We start from the raw sequence: 6,677 nt of genomic DNA, 5'->3' as shown, positions 1-6,677 counted from the left end.
TCAGCGACACCTTCCATCACTTTACTGATGATCAAGAGGAGGCTGATCGGGCAGGAATTGACCGGGTTGGATTTGTCCTGCCTTTTGTATACAGAACATACCTGGGCAATTTTCCACATTGCTGGGTAGATGCCAGTGTTGTAGCTTGGCGGGCGGTGTGGCTAGTTCTGGAGCACAAGTCTTCAGCACTGCAGCCAGGATGTTGTCAGTATCCAGAGCCTTCAGCCATTTCTTGATATCATGTGGAGTGAAGTGGATTTAGCTGAAGATTGGCACCTGTGATGCTGGGGACCTCAGGAGGAGGCCGAGATTGATCATCTACTTGGCAGTTCTGGCTGAAGATGGTTGCAAATGATTCAACCTTGTATTTTGCACTGATATACTGGTCTCCCTTATCATTAAGGATGGGGATATTTGTGGAGCCTCGTCCTCCTGTTAATTGTTTAATTATCCACCACCATTCAGGACTGGATCTGGCAGGACTGCAGAGCTTTGATCTGATCTGTTGGTTGTGAGATCACTCAGCTTTGTCTATTGCATGCTGCTTCCGCTATTTGACATGCAAGTAATCCTGTGTTGCAGCTTCACTCATTTTTAGGTCTGCTTGGTGCTGCTCCTGACATGCCCTCCTGCACACTTCATTGAACCACTATTGCTCCCTTGGCTTGATGGTAATGGTAGAGTGAGGGATATGTCAGGCCATGAGGTAACATATTGTGTTTAAATACAATTCTGCTGCTGCTGATGGCCCACAGTGCCTCATGGATGCCCAGTTATGAGCTGCCAGATCTGTTCATTTCTTCCCTCAGATATAATTGAAAAAAAAAATTCTGAAGAAATGCATGAACTAAATAAAAAGGAGAGAGAAATAAATACTGACAAAATAGATGGCAGCATTTGGAAGGTAAAATGATTTCAGTTTTATTATTGATGAGTGAGAGGAATATATCACACTTTGGGGCTTCTGGAAGTGGATTTACTGATAATCTGGGGAATTGATAGGAAACTGCTTCATAGTTGGTGGAACAAATTCCCGCCCTTGGGGTGGAGACAACAGCTGCATCCGTCCAATAACAGACAGAGTCGAAGTACTGTATCAGGCCTTGTTAACTCAGTTGGTACAGCATGAGACTTTTAATCTCAGGGTCTTGGATTTGAGAGCCTTGTTGTGTGGTTGTTCTTCCCTTTTTCAGTCTTCATCAGCAGAGAGTTCAAGGAGTGTTTGAAATTAAATTCAACAACATCACCAGAATTCAACTACTCCCACCCCGCCCCCTCCCAGTGTAATTGACAGGACTCTCAACCTCTGCCTTCCCCCTTCCCCTCCCTCCCAGAACTGCGACAGGGTTCCCCTTGTCCTCATTTTCCACCCCACCTGCCTCCACATCCAAAGGATCATCCTCCACCATTTTCGCCACCACCAGCGTGATGCCACCACCAAACGCATCCTCCCCTCCCCTGTCAGCATTCCGAAGGGATTGTTCCCTCCGCGACACCCTGGTCCACTCCTCCATTACCCCCAATACCTCGTCCCCTTCCCAAGGCACATTCCCATGCAATAGCAGGAGATATAATACCTGCCCTTTTCCCTCCTCTCTGCTCATTATCTAAAGCCCCAAACACTCCTTTTAGGTGAAGCAGCGATTTACTTGTACTTCTTTCAATTATGTATACTGTATTCACTGCTCACAATGCGGTCTCCTCTAAACTGGGGAGACCAAACGCTGATTAGATGGAACACCTCTGCTCAGGCCGAAAGCATGATCCTGAGCTTCTGGTTGCTTGCCAATTCAACACTCCCCCCTGCTCTCATGTCAACATTTCTGTCTTTGGCCTGTTCCAGTGTTCCAGTGAAAATCAACCCAAGCTCGAGGAGCAGCACCTGACCTTTTGATTCGGCACTCGACAGCCTTTTGGATTGAACATTGTGTTCAATAACATCAGAGCATGACTGGTGTCAGGCAACCACAAGCATTAACACACTCTTTGCCTTTGTCCCAGGACAGCTTTGTTATTTAATCTCTCCTGCCCTCTGCCCTATCAAACACCTTCCCCTTTGTTCTCTCCCACATGCCCCTCCCTTTCACTTGTTTAAAACCGAATTCTTTTCTAACCTGTGTCAGTTCTGATGAAAGGTCACAGACCAGAAACATTAACTCTGTTTCTCTCACCACAGATGCTGCCAGAGCTATTGAGTATTTCCCGCACTTTTTGTTTTCATTTCAGATTTCCAGCATCTGCAGTATTTTGCTTTTATTGTGTCAGAAAGTCTTTCCTTGATTCAGTACTCTGACCTCTCTCCAGAATCTCTCTGCTAAAGATTGAACTTTATCGAGCATGAGGGCGGCACAGTGGTGCAGTGGTTAGCACCGCAGCCTCACAGCTCCAGGGACCCGGGTTCGATTCCGGGTACTGCCTGCGTGGAGTTTGCAAGCTCTTCCTGTGTCTGCGTGGGTTTTCTCCGGGTGCTCCGGTTTCCTGCCAAAAGACTTGCAGGTTGATAGGTAAATTGGCCATTATAAATTGTCACTAGTATAGGTAGGTGGTAGGGAAATATAGGGACAGGTGGGGATGTTTGGTAGGAATATGGGATTAGTGTAGGATTAGTATAAATGGGTGGTTGATGTTCGGCACAGACTCGGTGGGCCGAAGGGCCTGTTTCAGTGCTGTATCTCTAATCTAATCTCATTTCACTCACAGCTCAGGGTCAGTGTGGCACAGTGGGACTTCTGGTTGTCTCCCACTTCACAATCCATCAGTACTGAGAAAACAATGGGGAATATTACTCACATGTTGTGTTCTGTAACTTTTTACAAACTCTTTAATGTATATATTGTCTTCCAAAGCAGTGACAGAATGGTGGCTTTAGTGTGTTGTTGAAATAGCTTTTATGAGTTCGTGTTGTCCTAACAGTTGAACAGTTCTTGGTTCAATCCCAGGTTTTGGCACTTTCAACCTCTCCTGTGTCTTTTTCTTTGGCTCCAATTGTCAAGCTGCATGATTTACTCTGAAATTAGCACCAGAGAACCAAGGCACCAGCGAGCATGAGGAGCTGAAATTAGCACAGATCAAATCCACTTAATATTTCTGACTGAAGATGGTTGCAAATGCTTCATCTTCATCTTTTGCACTGACGTGCTCACCACCACCATCATTGAGGATGTGAATGTTTTTGGAGCCTCCTCATCTTGTTAGTTATTTAATTATCCACCACCGTTCACGACTGGATGTGGCAGGACTGTGGAGCTGTGATCTGATCCTGAGGGAGATATGTGTGCGTGGAGTGGCGGGATGTATGGAGAGTGATCCTGAAGAGGGTGTCCGAGCCTGGAGTGGAAGCTTTCTGTGGAGGTACAGGAGTAGGCCATTCAGCCCCACTGTTTTATAAAGGTTTAGCATAACTTATTTGCTTTTACTCTATGCCTCTATTAATAAAGCCAAGTGTCCTGTTTGCTCTGAGCAACCTTTTCCAACCTTGATCAAAAAAGATTGGTGTACATTGTCTCATTCTTCCTCCCAAACTGTATCACTTCACAATTCTCTGTGTAAAATTTTATCTGTTGTGTGAAAGCCCATTTTACCAGTGTGTTTAAGTTCCTCTGAAGTGTGTTACTGTCACTGGCATAGGACGAAATTCACGAGCATTCTTTGATGCTTTCTCCGTGGAAAGAGCAATCTTGCACACTAGCTCAAATGTGGTATTTTGTGTGTTTGGTATCTTTCCTCATCCACCAATATAAGCACAAATCTGTCTCATAATGTGCGGTCTAAGAATGTGCCAATGTTGCAATGTGGTGATAAATTCGTCAGTGTCACAATGTACTCACCAACTGTTTCACTACTTTTCTGATTTCTGGATCCAAGTTTGTAGCTTTCCGCGATCTCTGGTGGCTTAGGGTTGAGCCTCACTTCAAAGAAGAAACGGAAAGTTATGATTTAAAGATTACACTGTCAATCATTCACATCTCTGTCTTCTCCTGAACTTCGAGTTCAAATTTGTTTGTGAAGTTGAGTCACACGTTAAGACAGCACAGTCTTTGTCTTTGTGAAGGAACTGATTTGGGAATGGCTGTTTGAAACTGTCCCTTCTTGCACAGAAATTCAGTGCAAATACTTGATCACTCACAATTTCCTTGAGAGAAATTTGTTCACAATCGCATTCGACACGGAAACTGCCTCAGCATTAATCTCACTGAAGCAGAATGTGACCGTGTTGTATGTTTCAGAATGTTGGTGCCGTTATTTGTCGCTTTTAACCGAGACCGGGACACAGGGAAAGGTTCATCCGAGTTTGGAATATATGATCATTCAGGAGGAAGAAAAATCAACAGGAACCAAATAAGAAAACCCAGTCTCCAGATTTGAGAATCTGTAGATCCGCTTTGGGAAAGTGAATCAGAGCAGAATGAAGGGTGAACAGTCCAACTGCCCAGAAGAGATGAAGACACGGCTCAGTCAACACGTTCCCCTGGTTTATGATGCTGGAACATTCCTCACACAGAAATGATTCAACCCAATGACAAACATTCTTGCAGCTGATAATTTATGCTACTGATTTAAGGACTGTCTCATGTGGTTACCGAGTGACGACGAGAAGATATTAAACTTTGTTCTATTCAATCCAGCTGTGATGAAGTTTGAATTTTTCTACCTTTTATAAACAGCATTTGAAGGGTCTTGGTAACAATGTTCAGTGTTGATGAGAGTGGGGTCTGGGTGAGAAGCTGCTGAGCGTGACAGGGTCAGGACTGGATGCAGGAAGTTCTCTGACAGTCTCCCTCTATCTCTCTAATGGGTTTGAGTTGATTTCCGACTGGTAGCTTTTATTTTACTTTTCTTACTTAGAGATACAGCACTGAAACAGGCCCTTCGGCCCACCGAGTCTGTGCCAACCAGCAACCACCCATTTATACTAATCCTACATTAATCCCATATTCTCTGCCACATCCCCACCATTCTCCTACCACGTACCTACACAAGGGACAATTTCCAATGGCCAATTTATCTATCAACGTGCAAGTCTTTTGGAGGTGGAAAGAAACCAGAGCACCCGGCGGAAACCCACACAGACACAGGGAGAACTTGCAAACTCCACACAGGCAGTACCGAGAACTGAATCCTGGTCGCTGGAGCTGTGAGGCTGCGGTGCTAACCATTGCGCCACTGTGCTGCTGTTGGTGTTTTGATTAATGAAGGAAGTTCCCTCCACCCATTTTTTTTGGACAGACAGTGTGGTATAAGGATGTAAAGGGTTAATGCTGAAGATAGTGTGATCAACCCCTCCCACTGTCAGAGTGATGATGTAACAGTCACATGAGATGAAGTTTGGGAGAAGAGAGAGCAGCACCAAGGACATTGTGTAAATTAGAAAAGAGTTCTTAGTTCTTTCAGCAGGAACTGTGTCCAGAAAATATCGAGAAACTCACAATTTTATTATTCAGGAGTCGGAACACAGATATTAATTCCAAGGGACAGTTCTGGGACCAATTAACAAAAAAAGTAGAGAATAATATTGCTCACTGATTGAAATCCCCCAGTGAGGAGACAGTTAAACAGGTTATCTGTTGGGGCATCCTTCGATCCAAGGTTTCAGCAACATTTAATCTCCATTTTTGGTGAAATTCTCTGTTATTTGCAACTTTTTTTATCAGCTTTGTTGGGCGAGTGAAAAGACAGAAAAAATTGAACAGTTCCATCCTTTCTTTTCTTCCTTCTTCTCTTCTTTCCATCAGTTTCTCTTTTCTGTCCCAGATCAATATAATGATGAGAATCCCAATTTAATCTGCTGTTTCTGGTGTTTTATCCATTCCAATCAAAATTGCAACATTCCAATCAAATCTATTCGTTATTCCACAGTGTCTCTCCATGTGTTTTATTCTGTTGTATTCTCTCACAGTCTGTTTGATGATCAATGTTACATCTCACTCTCTGTTCTGGTGAAGATCAGAAGCAGTGATATCTGTTTACACCACCCGACAAGTCGGCCTGAGGCTGTGCCTCGCCGTTCATGTGGAGTTAAAGCAATTCTTCCAGTCAGTTGGTTCAGTTGTCATTTCATGAGAAATTCGGTCATCATGACTTCGTCAGTGACCTAATGGTTCAGATGTCTGAGTGATGTTAATCATGATGTGATGAAATGATTGTATGTTCCAGTCTTTCCGTGGTGGGTTTTCACACTGAGTAGAAACGGGTTGGACATGGTCTGGAAATGTTTCACACCGCTCCATTCCCAACTTCATTTACTGACAGAAGATATATTTCCATCATTACACAGCTGGCTGCACAGCCAGAAACTGTGCTGAAGGTGACAACTATACCTCTGCAACTGACAAGGTGGCAGAGAGGTTAAGGCGATGGACTACTAATCCATTGTACTTTGCACACGTGGGTTCGAATCCCATCCTTGTTGTTAGTTTATGAACTGTTCAGTGTATTGTTTGTGTTGGTGGAGTTTATGTGCAAAGTCAGCCTCGAAACCTGTTCTTGTCAATGTCCAGACAGTGATTCCACAATGAGTTATACTTTATTAAAATTGAGACAGACAATTGGAATTCTTCACCCAAACTGCACTGGAATGAAGATCAAATAGGGATCACGAAACGGAGCAGGATTTTTCCTCCCCTCCTTCCTTCCATCTTTACTTTCTCTGGATTTGCACCAAGTGAAAGACAAATGGG

The 6,677-nt window shown here is 44.0% G+C and overlaps 1 non-coding gene across 1 annotated transcript; it reads left to right on the top strand.

Moving 5' to 3' along the window:
• The first annotated feature begins 6,327 nt into the window (after positions 1-6,327).
• On the top strand, positions 6,328-6,409 carry trnas-acu (transfer RNA serine (anticodon ACU)). The gene has a single exon. It is a non-coding gene; the product is annotated as a tRNA-Ser (tRNA).
• Positions 6,410-6,677: the final 268 nt, after the last annotated feature.

The sequence above is a fragment of the Heterodontus francisci genome, unplaced genomic scaffold, assembly GCF_036365525.1.
Source record: "Heterodontus francisci isolate sHetFra1 unplaced genomic scaffold, sHetFra1.hap1 HAP1_SCAFFOLD_148, whole genome shotgun sequence".
Lineage (NCBI taxonomy): Eukaryota > Metazoa > Chordata > Chondrichthyes > Heterodontiformes > Heterodontidae > Heterodontus > Heterodontus francisci.
The sequence above is the reverse complement of the archived record's forward strand: the minus strand, read 5'-3'. Positions and strand labels throughout refer to the sequence as shown.